This window comes from Panicum hallii, chromosome 2 (genome assembly GCF_002211085.1).
Source record: "Panicum hallii strain FIL2 chromosome 2, PHallii_v3.1, whole genome shotgun sequence".
NCBI lineage: Eukaryota > Viridiplantae > Streptophyta > Magnoliopsida > Poales > Poaceae > Panicum > Panicum hallii.
The window spans coordinates 2741718-2760378 of NC_038043.1; the positions used below are offsets into that span (position 1 = coordinate 2741718).

The 18661-nt window shown below is 44.5% G+C and overlaps 1 pseudogene; it reads left to right on the forward strand.

Moving 5' to 3' along the window:
* Positions 1-1309: 1309 nt before the first annotated feature.
* Positions 1310-8358, forward strand: LOC112880077 (annotated as a pseudogene).
* The last annotated feature ends 10303 nt before the right edge of the window (positions 8359-18661 follow it).

The following is an 18661-nucleotide window of genomic DNA, read 5'->3' on the forward strand; positions in this document are numbered from 1 at the left end:
ACTACTTTTTTTCCTAATTAGAATAGTCATAATATCAAGCAAAGTATAAGATTATAAAAATCTATATTTTTCAAGAAAGAATCAGCACATATGACACTTCTACGTTCTAAAATAACTATTTTGAAACTATCAATGGTCCAGTTTGACTGGATTGTGATCAAAGCGTCAGTATTCATGACTAGAGGGAGTAACTAGTTTAGTTGACTAAAAGCATAGCTGTTGATCAGCCAAAATTCTCAGTACAGACATTAACTGTACTAGTATCATTATTTTGTAGAATCTCACCGTAGTATTTCATCTTTAACCATGCAAACATATGCCCATCTGCTCAAGGTAGCATTGCTGCTTAAGGTCTACACCAAAACAGCTTAATTTCGTTGGTCACATTTAATTTCGTCGGCCTAAGGCAAGCTGACAAAAATTACCAAATTAGTTCGTCGGCTTGTGTAAGCCGGCGAAATTATACTTATTTTCGTCGGCCTGGCCCGGGCCGACGAAACAAAGTCTATATTTTTGTCAGCTCAGCTGAGGCCGACGAAAATAGGTTTAATTTTATCACCTGAAATTAGGCCGACGAAAATAGCGGTGCCCTAATAGCTGGATCCCCACGTTTTATTTCTCTATCTTAGCCGCACGCCGCCACCGCCAGCGCCCCCACCTCCGCGCGCCGTAACCGCCAGCGCCCCCGCGCCCCGCCGCCGCCGCCTGCCCCGGCCCCACGCGACCCCGCGGCCCTCCGCCGCCACGTCGCGCCCGTGTGCCACCGCCGGCCTCGGCCCCGCCGCCGCCGCCACTGGCCCCGCGTGCCCCCTCGGTTTCATGTCCTCCATCTGTTTCTTAAACTTTTCTCTCCTCCCTTGCTCTTCCTTCCCTGGCAGCAACGACTGGTCGAGCAGCGGCGCCATTTGTCCTGTCTTCGCGCAGCATTTTGCCGGTCGAGCGCATCCTCCAGGTATGCCCGCCCCTTCTCTTTCCTTCTGCTATGCGAGACGGATCGAGCACCCCAACCCTAACAAAACAGCTAGTGCTAGTTTTGAACTGACAGAATAACTATTAAACTTAGTGATGCATTGTTGTCCATTACTCTAAGGGTTACTGTATTTTTAAACATCTCTCTGATTCCAAGAATATTGTGATGATGTGGTAGGAATATACATTTTACTTTCACGGATTTGATGAAGTTATACGGTGATTTTATGGCTATTGTCTCCCTGTTATATTTGCATGAACCCAAGCATAACCATTGTTATAAATAAGATTTCTAATTTATTTCTTAGAAAATATATACCATTAATAATATCTAAAAATATTTGTGTTACATATGCTTGATAATTTTTGTTTGCTTAGTATCGTTAATGAAGTAACATTTCCCACTTTCGTTAATGAAGTTGGATGTATGATGGTTGGAGAAGTAACGGAATGCCTACGCGAGAGTGGATGGTCAACACACAAGCTTTTGTTGATCATGTATTTTCCTTGTCTCCTGGCGGTGGTTTGGCAAAGTGTCCATGTAACAAGTGTCAAAATTGTTCTCGTCAAGTCAAGATTGATATGGAGCGTCACCTCTGCAAATTTTGTTTCATGCCGAATTATGAGAGGTGGTACGAGCATGGGGAGTCACAGGAGCAGGAGGCATACAACCTAGTTGATAGCTTTGAGAAAAATGAAGATAGGATGGATGCAATGATGGATGATTTTGTTCAACAGGTTGAGAATGCTACTGAGGTACTGGAATATTTTGGTCTGCTTGCATCATTAAAAGAACCATTACATGGGGCCACTACTTTATCACAGCTTACTGCTGTGACACGGTTAATGGCTATTAAGTTGAAGTACAACTTTTCAGTAAGTTGTTACAATAATCTTGTTGACTTAATATTGGACATGCTTCCGAAACCTCACAAGTTTCCGAAAGACTTTTACTACTCAAAGAAGTTGTTAGCTGGTTTAGGGATACCGTATCAGAAAATCCATGTGTGTGAGAATAATTGCATGTTATTATGGAAGAAAAATGAAAATCTCAAGTACTGTTCGTTTTGTAAGAAGTGCAGATATAAGAAGGTGGTGAACAAAGATGGAAGTGTGCAGATAACAAGTGTGCCCGTTATTAATTCGCCTGAATGACTGAAGCTAAAATACATTCTATCCTTTTAGTCTCGGTCATTCAGTAGAATTACTTAGACTTAGACCTCAGTCATTCCATGTTTTTAGCATTAGTCATTCAGAAGAAATAACTTAGACAGCAGTAGTCATTCTATCTTAGACCTCAGTCATTCCATCTTTTTAACATCAGTCATTCAGAAAAACAGCACAAACACAAAATGAATAAAATTACTTACAGGCAACTTGCCGTAAGAAATAGAACCATCTTTCGATGCCACTCGGTCTGCATTGCAAAGCTTCTCGATTACATCACTTGAATATTTTTTAGACCGAGGCATCTCAAGATCAGGTTCATCAGCTGCAGCACTAACCCCAATATCAAGGTTGTCAAGATCGGCTGCAGCACTAACCCCAGTATCAAGGTTGTCAAGATAATATACCTGGATATAGCATAATTAGATGTGAACATTAGAATGACTGGATGACTGAGAATGAAAAAAATGATGACTAAATGCTTAGATAAAAACTAAAACTTAAACAGAATAACTGAGACAAGACTGAGAATGAAAATAACTGAGAGATGACTGAGGATGAAAAAAGCTCAACAGTATCTTTGCGGAATACTATCGTCACAAGGCAAAATCACTTGGTACAAGTTCAATGCTGAACACAGTGATCGATACAGTGGGGACCATAGTGTTACAAGTAGAAGGCGTAGCATTGATGAGCCCTTCTCCCGCCAGCATCAGCAGAAGAGCTCAGAGATTAATATGCCTGAGTAATCACAAAATGGCGGAGCCTCTGATAGAGAAGACTATGAAATAGCATTGGCAGAACTTTTAGATCCAGTTCATAACGTTGATAATATGACTTATAGCTTAGCAAGTCAATGCCTTCAAGACCCTAAATTCTGTATGCATACTCACGTCTGCCAACCATGGAAAGAAAGGTCAATTTCGTGCAACTAACCTGGAGGTTGAAGTGTGAACCCAATTGTGTCGTAGAGGTAAGCCGTTGTTTTGTTTTCTGCTTATTTATCTCATTCACTGTTCGTTTTGTTTGTTAACTTGAAATGAAATATTTCATCCCAGGGTATTGAACATGAAAGGCTCGAAAGGCAGAAAAGGATTGAAGATGAACGAATTCTAGCTGTAGACCTAAACGCTTGGTATAATGAATTTTCAGTTCAGAGCATGCTAGTTCAGTTCTAACACAAAAAATGCAAGTTCAGTTAAGTGAAAATTTAAAATTCATGATACTACATGGCAGGTGAACCATTATCGTGTCACCTGCAGTCAGCATGTTGCCATCACCAACATCCACCTTGTTCCTTTCGAGGCTCGTGTCGGTGCCTTGGAGCGTCGATGTGAGTAGCATGGAAGCTCGCCGCCTCCTGCCCACCTCTATCGCTGTCCCACTCGAACTTGCTGTCGCTGACAGCTGCGACACGATTTGAGTAAATACACATGATGCACCTCAACATTGGTACGAAACCATTGGTACGGAAACAGCCCCTACACGCCCGTCAATTCTGGTGTGATCCAAACGTGCCATTTCCCGTGGACATATCAGTGTGGTGACCGTGAACTGTCACAGGACTTGCTTGTCTACTTCATCGAGCAGGTTTGCTTTAAACACGTTCAATTAACTGGGGATAGGAAACTCCTAGGGAAACTCCTCTCTCTAGCTTGTTGCCGTTGGAGAGAAACGTGCTACGGTGCTAGTACTAAAATATTTGTTTCTCACGGGTAAGAATCTCTAGCTGAGAATAAAATATTGATCAGAGTAAATCTTCAGAGCCTTTGTTGTTCTTTTTCTGGAGCAGTAACTAAATGTCTAAATCATTCACAAAATTGTTTAATTTTTTAGAACCATGTATGAGAATATACTCTTAGTCTAATTAAAATTCTACACCAATGTGGATTCAACCTATCAATATTCAGAGCCTAGTATAGATTAACACACCAGGTTACTTGTATTTTATATAAGAGCAAAGAGTAGAGGAAAACAAAAAGGCATGTTATCACTCACCAGGATATACCTCATAGGCATATCGTCGAACACTAGTGTCCAGCAGTAATTGGTGTCAATCTTTTTACAATAACATCAAGAAGTCACTGTAAGAACAACATATATTTGAAACTTTATAGCTTTTGTTATATTATTTTCTTATGGAATATTACGATTTTACAGGAACTGATGTGGTCTCTGTCACTTGGTTCTCCGACAAAATGCCCAATCAAACGGTATTCATCTCTGCAACCTTATCACGGCATTTTTTTTCTACCTGCTAATCTGCATTCTCTGTGATAAAATGAAAAGGGTTGACGCGAGTGTTGTTTATTTGATTGAAGGGAGGCGACCAAGTGCGGTATAAGCTAGAAAATTATCCAGATTTAAGAAAAACGCTATTAGATAATGCAGTCAAAGTGCTAAAAGATCTTGGCTTTGGTGTATTGCTTGAAATCAATATGCACGAGTTTTGGGAAAGAAATTTTTCCATATGGGCAGCTTCTTTATGCAAGCCCGTAAGTGCCACGATGAGAGTCCAACTCCTCCAGCTGAAGTGAGGGATGCTCTTAAATCTGCTCTTAGAACTGCTTCTGGGAAGGATGGACAATGGAGTCTGAAAGATGTTATAGAAGCTTGTGAACAAGCTAAGACAAGAGATGACCACATGCTGCAAGTCAGGCTTTATATAGCCGCTGTTTTTCAGTTTGGAATCTTCACAAGCGCTTCAAATTATCTTAGTGCTGAAAATCTGGGACATGTGTATGATATACAGGAGCTAGTTACAACTGACTGGTGTAAGAAATTAATTGATCATATGCAAAAATGTCTAAAAATCTTCGATGAGACTAAGAGGGTTTTCAGCCCGTTGATCTTTACTGTAAGTATCTTTGAAATCCTTTCTTTTCTTTTCTTAGAACAGCAATGTTGTATGACTAACTCAAAAACTGGCTAGCAGCTTTTTTTCTTGGAGAACATAGATTGTCCTCTCCCAAATGACATGGAGACCCCACGGATGATATACTATATGGAGGGACAGTTCCGTGATATTGTTGCTGCCTTTAAGAAAGGCGTCAAGGTATGTACAAATTATATGCATATGCATTCATGTATTCATAAACGTCTAACAATAAAATTCCCTTCCGTGCCCCTTTTTAGCTGAAAGATTGGAAAAACACGGTGTTTGGCTGTAATGACATTGCATAAGTTCAAGCTAGCGAGATTAAATATGCTGAGAATTACAAGGAAGCGGTAAGTATAAGTCTTACCATATATGTACTTTTTGGATCAGTACATACATGTTACACATTCCATACCGCCTTTCAGTTTAGGAAGAGGAAAGTGTTGAAGGAGGGTAAGGATCCGTCGAGAGTGTTGAAGGAGAACAAGGGTGTGTCGAAGAAGAAGCCCAAAAGGGATGAGAAGTCCACTGATGACAGCAACAAGCATGATCAGTTTTTTCGTGCTGATATCGACAGGTAAAGAAGAGGTGGTCTTTGTTAGTGTTAGCCTAGTGTTATCATGTTCTAAGTATTAACATCTCTTAAACTCTTCAGGGACATTCTTCATTTCTACAAGAAAAATGTTGTAGAAAAAACTCGTGACAAGATAGTACTGAATATCTTGTATCATGAAGTGTCAGAAATGAACTATGCTGAATGTTTCAAGCAAAAAGGCTATATGCACACTTCCATAATGTTCATGCAATGTGCATTATGGAATGAAGAGTGGTACGAGAAAGCCATCGACAAAGTTATATTGTCTTATAAGGCAATGTTGGAATTGTCAGGCCAGAAGGAGGGACAAAGTACCTTAGCTGCTGAGGTGTAAACTGGTGATCTTGAACTGCAAGCAAATTTGGTATGTTATAGATTTTCTTCTATTTTAGACTAGGGCTGCTTTGTATAAGAGTATCATACAAATTGTGGAGGAGAAAATGAAGAAACGGTTGGACTGTCCGGTTCATATGGCTGCATATTGTTTAAATCCTTATTATAGCTACATCAAACCATCCATCTTTGACAGTGAGGATGTCATGGATGGGTTTATTGCGGCTATTGAAACATTCTATCATGACTTTCACAAGTTTAAAGACAAAGCTGGACATTTTGCAAAAAAGTAGCACAAGCTGGCTGCAAGGATTACGATTTTAGTCCAGATATTTAAGTTGATTGCATCAAATTGTATCGTTGGCTGTTCTACTAAGTCTAACCATTTATTCTTGTGCAGCTAAGTGGTGGGCAAATTATGGAACACAAGTTCCAACATTACAGAAATTTGCTATTACAATCATCTCTTTGACATCAAATGCTTCAGGTTGTGAAAGAAATTGGAGCTACTTTGAAGGGGTAAGTCTGCAAAATTTACTAAGTCAGTTACTCTATTCAGCCAATGGTAAAAAAAGCGCTAGGCGCTAGGCGGGCGTTGGGCTCGGCAAAAAGAGTAATCGTGCTTAAGCGTTAGTATAATATATATATATATTGCATAGTATAATATATAAGCGTTAGTATAATATATATATATATAGTTCATAGTTCATAACTGCATATTACATATGCATTGGCAGCATTCCATTACTGCAATGCCACTAATCATCAATCCAACTGGACTGAATCATTGGATTTTGTAATCTCACAACCGTCGTCCTCATAATCAATATCGTCATCCACATTGTCATCATCTTCTTGCTCAGATTCCCAGTCTTCTTCATCCACTTCTCTAGCAACTCTTGCACTCCTGCGAGGTTGAAGCTCCTCCTCTACTCCCATTGCATCTCCTAGGACAGACCATGGTATACCTGTCCCTGGCATTTATTCCTCATCCTCATCCCTGAAGTGAACTAGTGCATCTTTGTCCTCTCCCTCATAGAAAAATCCTTGAGCTTCTGAAAAATCAACACTCAAGAGCACCTCATAAAATCCTACGCGCGCCTGGCGCGGAACAGGCCGCCTACGGCCGAAGCGCAGCGCCACCCTCCCGCGTCGCGCTTAATCGCGCTTAGGCGTGCGCTTAAGCGCGCTTTTTTGAACGTTGTATTCAGCACGTCTCATTTTTTTCAGTCACTCTAATTGCATATGAATTAATTTGATATATTGTAGATCCATACAAAGAAAAGGAATAGGCTCACATGTGAGAGAGTTGAATCACTTGTCTATGTTAGATTCAATCATCTACATGCAAAGAGGAAAAATAAAGCCAAAAAGAACAAAAATGCAGACCCGTTTGTAGCAACCGAAGGAACCTTTGCTCAAGGATGGATGGTCCAAGGTGCAGATGAAGAAGGGTCCGATGTTGAGCCTGTGATAGGCCTCACATGGAAACTAATTGCTAAGACATGTGGTGTTGATGAGGTCACAAAACTACATAGAAGTGCAAGATTGGCTAGTGCAAGAGAGGTTGAAGAAGAACCCAAGTCTGATAACGAAGAAGAAGCGATAAATGAGGAGGATATTGACTTTGAGTATGATCACGATGATGTGGTGGTCACAACTGCTCTTGAGCAAGAGAGGAAGGAAGACAATGATAGTTGATGGGCTAAGCATTAGACTTTGGTCGTCATAATCATATTAGCACTATCTTTATCGTTTATCCACTTTATGAACTATTGTTGCTTTCCTTGTACGAACCATGCTTTGTTTGTGACTTTGTGGTGCTTAGTTTGTAAGAACTATCTATGTTTGTGCTTTGTGGATGATGTTTGATGTGTCTATTATATCTCTCATTGATGTGAGCGTATTTAACAACATTTGTCTTGTTGCAATGTACAATTATGCATACCACATACTAACAAGTGTACCTTCATTTTCAGGTACATATCCCAAGATGGGAGGACATCAAAATCTTCATGTTTACTTCACAAAAGGTTAGTGAAAAGCTATACAATTTCTCTATTTTTTGGCTACAAACGGCCGTTTAATTCCGTTTAAACACGTCTAAACATGTTTAAACCCTAAACGGCACCTCGCCGTTCGTCTATCATTTTCCATCTAGGAAAAGATTGAGAAGCATAACTGCATCTTTTTAGTCATGCATCTTTTTAGTCATGTCCTCTACCAGCAAAACTATATGGAGAGAATTGTACCTATTATCCATATATTTTTTTAAAGCATTAGCCATGGTGTACCATGCACATCAACAACTACCGCTTCATATGGATGGCTGGGGACTGGGTTTATCTAGTTCTAGCCACCTAGCAGGTTCTGTTGATTGGTATGGGTAGGGTGCAGTGCACTCTGGCCTATTAGAATCTGTTGGTCTGAGGAGGCTGTGATTAAGTCTTTTATATAAATTAACATCAATCTTGCTAAGATAAAGAGCTACAATCCCTGCAATCCCCAAACTTCTGGGGCTTGCACCACCAAATAAGTCTCCAAGGCTGAGGCCACCGGTTGAGCCTCCAAGGCTGATGCCACTACTCGTCAAGCCACAAGAACTGCCTCCACTAGGTGTGCCACCAAAGCTGCCTCCACTAGGTGTGCCACCAGGACTACCTCCACTTGTCACGCCTGTGATATTGACCCCTCTAAATATATACTTGACCTTGCTGGACTGCGAATTCTCATCCAGTGGCTTAGAAATACGTCTCTAGAAACAATAGATTTGTCAATATCGCAGCACTTTGTCCACGGATTGACATTTGCTTCCTCAAAAGCCTATGGGATTCCATGGACATGGTTACAGTTAACTCATATAGTCAAGTTACTATTGACACGAGTGCTGCCATCAAGTGATCTGAAAAGATTTTCCAACCCAAGAGGTAGCACCTTATCGGACCAACTTCCATGGATCTTCTTTACTTCTCTCTTGAAGAATCTGACAAAGGCTTCATATATAGCTCCAAGCATCCCTAAAGATGCAACATAACACTACCGGAGAGACCAGCTTTGCCAAGGGTCAATAGGTTTGCCGAGTGCTATATTTCGGGCACTCGGCAAACACATTCTTTGCCGAGTGTCGCTCTCGGCAAAGAAAAACACTCGGAATAATATATTTTGCCGAGAGCCTGACACTCGGCACACAGATACACTCCGCAAATGACCCGTCAGCCGTGAACAGGAACTAACGCCGTTAGCTTTGCCGAGTGTTTGATGTCTGACACTCGGCAAAGGGTGTATTTGCCGAGTGTCAGCTGACCGACACTCGGCAAATCAAATATATTTTTTTCTTTATTGTGTACAATTATTTGGCTGGCTGAGAGGTCCTGGCGGACTGTCCGCCAGGACATCTCGGGGTCAGCCAGCATTTTTCTTTCATCCAACGTATCTCTTTGTGGGCCCATCGTCTTGTGTCCATGGGAGGCTGTCCAAAACCCCCTATACCTCTTGGATGAAGCTCCTCTATCTCTCTTCATCCACATAACACAACTCCATCCTCTCACTCTCTCTTCCTTCCCCACGGACAACACCCCCCATTGTCCGTGGAGCCAAGGATTCGGTTCCTCCGCAAGGTCCACGGCGAAGGAGCCCCTCCACAGGCTGCAAGAACCTTCTCCCCTCATTTCCAATCCTTTGGAAGCACTTCCATTCATCCTAGGGCAAAAACAAGGTATATGCAATCCTCCATCAATCTCTCTACTCGATGCATATCTTGAGGAATGCTTTTAGCTATTGTTTTCTGCTGGGTAGAGCATGATATTCCTTGAAAATCTTGAAGAATGGATGGCTAAATCTTTAGTTCACATGTTCATGTTCATTTCATAACCTAAACCTTTATTCAAGTCGATCTCCCAATCTATCCACCCAATGTTGTTCAAAATTTAATTCTAGGCTTCCATTATCATCTAGAATGTGCCTACAAAGTTTGAGCCCCATTGGATTAATTCTTGACATCACATATTTTTGCGGGAACATTCAAAACTGAGGCGTCCTGGCGGACAGTCCGCCAGGACCTCTCAGTTCTGATTGTTACTGCATAATCCTTTGTTTGTCTCCACCCGTTCTTTCATTACTTCTAACCAAGCAGTATACTTCCTATACATGTACAGATGGTGCATGAGAGGAGGACCAAGTTCTTGCATGATCCCATCTCCAACTCCGATTCCGATGAAATTAAAGTCGTTCCTCCACCTAAGCGCACAAGGAAGCCAACGCCCAAAATTTCAATGAGTCGAGCTGGCCAAATGGGCGGTCCTAGCCATGCGGCACCCAGACGTAGCTACCAAAGAGCTGCTCAACCACAAGAAGATGTGCCTCAAGAGTCAGCTCCTATCTTTGATGATTATCCTCCACTCCAACCCTACCGGAAGTATATCATGCACAGACCGGAGTACACAAGGATCAACTTCGGTGACCCTGGAGTGAAGCGAGTGGATTACACCACAAAGCAAAGAGGTGCTGCATTTAAGGAAAGAAAGGAAAATCCTTATAATTATGAGAAGTACATCACGGATAGGAGGTTTTGGAGCAAATTTCAAGCTGATTGGTACATATCCGTCTTTATTGAGAAGAAGAATGCTATCACCGTCTCCAAGTACATCAATTGGGTTGAAATGAGTGAGAAAAATAATCCAACCTTTGACTTGGTCATAAGTGAATGTGAGAAGAAACACCTCTATAAATTCTTGGCCCTCAATCAAAATTGGAACAATGAGTTGGTTGCTCAATTTTGCTCCACTGCTTGGTTTGAAGGTGAGGGCAAGAATTCCTTTATTCACTTCAATCTTCAAGGGCGCGCCTTCGGAGTTTCATACAAGCAATTTGCTACTATCCTTAAGCTTGATGACACTCTAGATGAGATGGAAATTCACAATAACATCAATCCAACGGATGAAGATCTTATGACTCTCTATCGAGATGAGGATCCGGATTTAGCGACGACTCATGGACTACGTCCATATATGGAGATCATGAACAGGATATTCCGGAAGACCTTGACTCCCAAGAGGGGTGATCGCACTAAGATTCATGGTACGATCAAGTTGCTTCTTTTAGCTATGGACTTTGATCACCCGCCCTTTAGTGTCTTTCACTTTTTCTGGACGGAGTTGAGGTACATGCTCCATCATGGCAGTAATCCAGTTATCTATGCTCCATACATTCAAAGGATACACTTGCTGCAGAAAAAAATAAGATTTGCCGAGTGCTGCCTCCAGTAGCTCTCGGCAAAGAGGCAGAACGGCGCAGCTCTGGATGCCCTCTTTGCCGAGTGCTCTTGACTGGGCTCTCGGCAAAGAAGGCGACCAGGGTGGCCGTTGACTCGGTCCTTTGCCGAGAGCCTGACGGTGACACTTGGCAAAAGATCCGTCCACGGTGGCGCGCCGTGACGACCACTTTTCTTTGCCGAGGGTCCCTTTTGGCTCTCGGTAAACAATTTGCCGAGAACCCGAGGAAAAGCTCTCGGCAAAGTATCCTTTGCCGACCCCGGCTTCCCCAAGAGCCCTTTGCCGAGTGGGGCTCTCGGCAAATGATTTGCCGAGAGCCTTTACGTCTTTACCGAGTGCCCCAGCCGCGTCCGGTAGTGTAATGGATGCAGATGGCCTAATCTCCAACTTACGAAATGCCACAATGTTAAAACCTTCTAATACTCCAACATTACCCTTCTCAAAAACTCCGATCACTGATAGGCCTAGCTCACTGGAGACGTATCATAGGCCCGGTTCTCAAGATCTTCTTTCCTTTACGGGATGTGAAATACGGTCAGGATGGATCAAACATAATCAATAAGTCGATCATTTGGAACCAAATGCCATGGTTATGTTGATTGGCATGGGTAGGATGCAGTGCACTCTGGCCTGTTAGAATCTGTTGGCCTGAGAAGGCTGTGATTAAATCTTTTATATAACTTGGCATCAATCTTGCTAAGATAAAGAGCTGCAATCCCTGCAATCCCCAAACTGCTGGGGCTTCCACCACCAAATAAGCCTTCAAGGTTGGTGCCACTAGTTGAGCCTCTAAGGCTGGTGCCACCGGTTGAGACTCCAAGGCTGATGCCACCGGTTGAGACTCCAAGGCTGATGCCACTGCTCGTCAAGCCATAAGGATTGCCTCCGCTAGGTGTGCCACCAAAGCTGCCTCCACTAGGTGTGCCACCAGAACTATCTCCACTTGTCACGCCTGTGATATTGACCCCTCTAAATATATACTTGATCTTAATGGATTGTGAATTCCCATCCAGTAACTTAGAAATGCGTCTCTAGAAACAATAGATTTGGGATAAATCGCAGCACTTTATCCATGGATTGACATTCGCTTCCTCAAAAGTCTATGGGATTCCATGGACATTGTTTGGGAAAATACTCATGATTATATATAGTCAAATTGCTATTGACACGAGTGCTGTCATCAAGTGATCTGAAAAGATTTTCCAATCCAAAAGGTAGCACCTTATCAGACCAACTGCCATGAATCTTCTTTACTTCTCTCTTGAAGAATCTGACAAAGGCTTCATATATAGCTCCAAGCATCCCTGAAGATGCAACATGGGCTGACAAGATCCACCGGGACCAGATGCAGATGGCCTAATATCCAACTTACGAAATGCCACGATGTTGAGACCTTCTAATACTCCAACATTGCCATCCTTAAAAACTCCACTCACTGATAGGCCTAGCTCGCTGGAGACATACAGCATCAAAATCTTCTTTTCTTTGGAGGATGTGAAATACGATCGGGATGGATCAACATAATCAATAAGTTGATCATCTGCTACCCTCTCAAGGAATGAGTTCTTCCAAATGAATAGATAGGGGCTACCCTCTCAAGGAATGAGTTCTTCCTAATGAATAAATAGGGACGTGGCCGTCCATCCAAACCCCTACAACATAATGAAAAAGGCCAATCAGATGGAGTTTAAGTGCAATTCTAAAAGGAAAAATCTGCAATGCAGTCCAACACATCAGTTTGGCTATCAGCTTGTTGCAGGTTATAATTATAGCAGAATGTAGAGGACCTCATAAACAAAAAGCCCTAGGATATAGTTACATTGCTTATTGCCAAAAAAATCCTACTGAAGATTCTCAAAAAATAACAAACACAACAAACACAGTTCTGGACAATAAATGCCTGCTAGTATCTCTACAAATATTCTGCAATAGATAAATGCTGCAAAATTGCCAATACCAGAACAGAACAAGACACGGTGGACAATTGACTATACCAGAAATTGCCTATACCAGAAAGTATAGGATTCTACCTTTGCATTTATGATAATGGTACATAATATATATTCCAGTTCAAACAGAAGCGTACTTCTCAGAAATTCTGGAGCAACCATCTGTGCAAATATTGAAAATGCTAGTACTACAAATTTATAAATTTATAGAGAGTAACACTACTAGCGCTCACGAATCTAGAACTGAAGCAAGTTTTAACTAACACACATCATAGCTTATAGTTTTAACAGTCAGATCTTCGAGCAACAGATAAAAAAGCATATTCACAGGCATAAAGTAACAAATGAAAGGCATGGAAATATATATGTAACCTACAAGATGTAGCAGTAGTTAGGATCTGCCGCTAGCTGCCGTTGCGAGGAAGCAGCTGCAGACGACGACCCTCGGATCGAGGTGGATCCTGAACCCCGGATCCTGGAGCGGAACAGTCCACCGCAAGCGCGGAATGCAGAAGCCATGCCCACGGGGGCAACGCTCGGCGAGGAGAAGGTGCGGCCGGCCCTAGGGCGGCGAGCCGACGGCGGACTTGGTGGTGGCAGGCAGCGACGGATCGGGGACGGCCGGCCCGGGGGCGCTGCCGCTGACCCTTGCTCGTCGAGAGGAACGAAAGGAGGAGGGGGCGGATGGGATGCGCTCAGAGGCAGGACCGGGGGATGGGTAGGGGCGGTCAGGGACTCGGGGTCTCGGGCTTTGGGGCGGGTGGCGGCGCACAGGCCACAGGGAGAAGGGAGCAGCGGCCGGGTCTGGGAGACCGAGAGGAGAAGGTGAAAACCCTAATCGGAGAGGTTATATATTCGGTGGTTTGGACCTACAGCGAGATCCTCTTAGGCCCAATCAGGGAGGTGGGCCGGACCTACGAGCGGGCAAAAATGAACGAGTAGCCCGTGTTTCAGCGGAAGGGCGTGACTAGCCGTCACTCAAGGCGATAAATTTTCTTCCCGTCACCTGAAGCGAGAATTATTATTGGACCGTATGTATTTTATTTATCAGCCCACTAGTTCGTTATAAAGGGCATCCCAACCCTCTAGATCAGCTGGTGTCCATAACATTAATTAGGCTATCAAATACAAAAATCTGATATGGCATAGGAATCAATAAAAAGAGAGGACTCACACAGTTATCCACACAAAGCAGGGCATTGCTTGCAGAAACGGATAAAAATGATGACGGCGGTCCACGTGCATGCATATTCAAAACTATTTTTTAATTACGTAATAATTAATTTTATCTGCTATGAACAAACAATTGTGCAACAGGAACAAATGATCTTTTTTATGAACAAATATATTAAAAATGATGATAAATAAATAGTATATTACGAATAAAATATTAAACATTGTAAATATTTAATTATATAAAAAAATATTGCGAACAAATGAGTTCATATCATTGAACAATTTAGTCTACAGAAGTGAACAAAATAGCTGCCCACGGAATAAATGATTCTAAACTGAGAATAAACATGTCTACATCACGTATAAGTTATTCTTTCAAGTGAATAAAATATATACACATGAAAAATAAAATTAGTATATAAAGTGAATAAATATTCTTGCATCATTGTCGGAGGAATTCTCCAGCCGGGTGGCGGAAAGCACCCGCCTAATCCTAGTTAAGGATGGGTTTGGAGGAGACTTAGGAGCGCTCGATCGGTGGACCGATGAACACAGGAAGGACACGAAGATTTAGAGTGGTTCGGGCCGCCGGAGCGTAATACCCTACGTCCACTTTGGTGTTGTATTGGCTGTGTTTCTGATTGTTGAACCTTGGATGTTCCATGTGTTCTAACGAGTGAACTCTCCCTTTTATAGTCCAAGGGGAGTGCTTACACTGAGCGGGTCCCCGACATGTGGGTCCGGCTTACAGGAGCCTGTTCTACGAGAGTCATAGAGATCTTCAACTCCAGCTCCTCTCCGTAGTCCTCTCTATCGAGAAGTTGATGTGCGTATCTACAGCCAGGATATGGCCGTGTACAGCCTTGTCTTGTACAGTGTCCGGCGTCAGCGTTACCCAACAGTGAAGCCGTGCTGTTACTGTTGGGATGGGACCTTCGGTCAGAGGGCGAGACGGGGCTGTCCTGTGGCGCGCGCACTGTTACAGCGCACGCCTTGGCCCACCTATTACAGGCCATCATCACGCGCGCAGCGCCGTGACGGGACTGCACACAGTCCGCGTACTGTGCGCGGTGATACGACGCGCCGCCTTGGAAACAGACGGGCTTACCGTGGTGTCAGCTTACCTGCCCCGTGTGTCAGTGGCAGGCCGCACCTTTTGACTTTGGCGCGCCCGACTCAGCTACCGCATTGAATGCGGGTAGGTGAGGAGGCGACCAGTAAGGGGCCTCAGGCCGCAGGCACGCGGCGGGGCCAGCCCCACTCCCCCCGCTGGGCAGCTCATGGTGGCACCGGACCCCTTCCCAGGGGAAGGGGGACCCGGGGCCGCCGAGACCGGTTGGAGCGGGCTGACCTGTGATGGTCCGGCCATCACACGTCGCGGCCCCGGACCTCCCAGGGGAGACCGGGTCCGCCGGGGCTACCCGAGAGCTCTCCCGCTCACCTGGGTGGTCAGAGACCCCGGGCCTCGTGGAGCTCGGGGGAGGGTCCGGGGACCGCGGTCCCAGCTGTCAGGCCCGGTGGCCGTATGCCACGTGGCCCAGAGATGAGGGGGAGTATGGATTATGGGAAGCCGAAGGCCTGGACACCCTAGCGGGAGGTACCCTATCCGTATGTACCGACAATCATAAACTAATAATGAGTCTATAATATGGATGTATTAGATATAAATTGAACCTATGTTACTTTAAGAAAAATTAAATATAGGTTTGTTAACATTAAATTATATAAGAATTAAAGTAGATAAAGTAAATTATTAAAAAGACAAATTACAATCATATAAAGAATATCTATGTGGGGTTTAGAATAAGAAAGAAGAGAAAGAAAAATTAAATAGTACACGCACTAGGAACTAGAAGAAAAAAGATAAATAAGTAGAAGATGAGAAGTTAACACGAAACAAATAAGAATAGAAGAAGAAAGAAAATATGACCGATGGCCTTTGTAAAGAAAACAGAAATAATAAAAAAGAAAAAGAAAAAACTTCGTAAACTAGTAGTCTTCCTCCAGGCAAGCACATCTTTCCACCTCTGACAAAAGAGTCACATTCTTTCACGTGGTGCGGTGCATATGAATATCTGCTCTCTATGTCTGACCTGCTACAACACTGATCATAGGCCATAGGTTGTACCGATGGTAATGGGCTGATTTCTTTTATGCATATTTCTTTAGGTGATGGATGCAACGTCTGTAGCCCGGGTGATATATAGCCCCGTCTCAGCGGAATGCTATTCATCGCTTCAGCGACGAATCCGCATCTATCACCTGAAGCAGATCTTGCGGGCCGGTTGAGCACCTGCTTGGGATGCTCTGCTTCACAATTCGCATCGCAGTTCAGCTTTAAAGTTGCAGAGTTTTTAAAAGTGTTTGGCTAGCAGACCAACTTCAGCTTCAGAAAAAAAAAGATTCGGATTGGAAAAGTCCCTTATGCCCTTGAACGATGTACGAGAAGATTTCATTTATAATTTTTCATCTAAACGTTTAATTAAAAAATAACAATACATTATAAATAGATAATAAATAGACTAGAGATGCGGGCATGACCCCTGCTGCCTCCCGCGCCACCCCTGCCCGCGCCGCCCCTCCTAGCGCCTCCCCTGCTTCCTCCCACGCAGGCCGCGCCCTGGGCCGCGCCGCCCCTGCCAGCCGCGCCCCCCGCGCCCGCCGCGCTGCCCGCACCAGGGCCCGCGACGCCCGCGCCGCCCGTGGACATGCTGGCAGCTAGGGTTTTGAGGGATGGGAGCGGACAGAGGGAGGAAGAGTGGGGGGTCGCGAGTACGGGATAGATAGAAGAAAAACGTTTCATTCGAGATGTGTAATCAGTAGCATTGGTGGGTAATTTTCCCCCAACTTCACGAGAGAGTTCAAAATAACTATTCGTGAAGTACCATTTTGGCTGCTTCATGGATTTCGTGAAGTTGGGGCCAACTTCACGTTTTTTGGTGAAGCTGAGAGTGTTTGGCTACAGTTTCACGAAGCGAAGTCGAATTTGGCGAAGTGAAGCAGTCGTAAACAGACCCTAAGTAATTTCGGCATACAAGAACGTGAAAAGCTTGGGCTTATGGGGATGCGAAGTGATTTTGGCCCACAACATCGTAGGAAGATCTTTTAGACCACGGGAAGGTATACAACATAACTTGTTGGCATTTCATCGAGCACCATCCTAATCCCTAGCGTGTGAAAAACTATCATTATTCAAATTACGGTGAATCAGGATGGCTAGGGGAAGATAAAAAGACTTCAGATGAGGTACCAGCACGCCGTTTGGAGGCATTCCACAAATGCTCGGAGGTGGAGAGCGCATTCCTCCTCGCCGCTGCTATCATTCCTCGATTCGGCATCTCCTCTTGCCTCTTTGGCCATCACCGGACGGGGGCAACTGTGTGTCACTGGAGGTGACAAAATCACCGTTGTCGCTTGAAGCGAGCGCCCTCAAGCGTTTTCCTCAGGTCCCATTAAGAGCAACGAGCGTGACTGGAAGGTGACACGTCGTACAAGATCCACGATGTGCTCGCCGCCGCCTCCTTCATCTTTGGCAGCTTTCGGCGCCGGATCCGCCACCACGCCATCCGCCCACCCACCGCCGTGTCGCCGGCCTTTAACCCCAAACTTCTTCTTGCCTCCGCTGCCAGCCACCGCCCACGGGGGTCCAGCCCCCGACCGGCAGCGCTCCTACACCACCTCGCCTCCGCCGCCGGCCGACCCACCACCACCACCACCAGGCTGCCCCCGCCCTCCCCCTCTATAGCCTCCGCATGAAAGCTCCACTTCAGAAACCCCGAAACCCTAACCCTAACCCTAACCACCACCACCCCGATCGTCGTCGGCGAGACCACCAGCCGCTCCGCCGCCTCCCACCAGCTACTGGCCGGCGTCATCAGGAGGAAGAAGACCTGGGCCCACTTGCAGCGACAGAGAGCGGGTCTTCTGCGACTCTTCACTCGCACCCGCACGCATCATTGCGAACATTTGCGCTTTCCTCCCCCGTTCCCCGCAAGCTGCGCGTGGGCCACCAGTCTTTGGGCCAGCTGTCCAACTTGAAATTCGCAACAGATTAGCCAGCAGCATGCGGGCTGGCAGCGTGGGCTAGCTGCCCACCTAAAATTTGTACCGGCTGTCCAACTCAAAATTCGCAAAAGGTGCCAACAGCAGCATGCGGGCTGGCAGCGTGGGCGCCCAACTAAAATGTATGCACACTACCTCATCCGGCCCACGTGCATGACTGTTTCAGTTCAATTAAGACTTCAAGGTGTCGTCCGTAGGCTAAAAATTATAATTATTATCTAGTACTAATGTATCTACTCCATTAGTTTATCTACACGTGCTA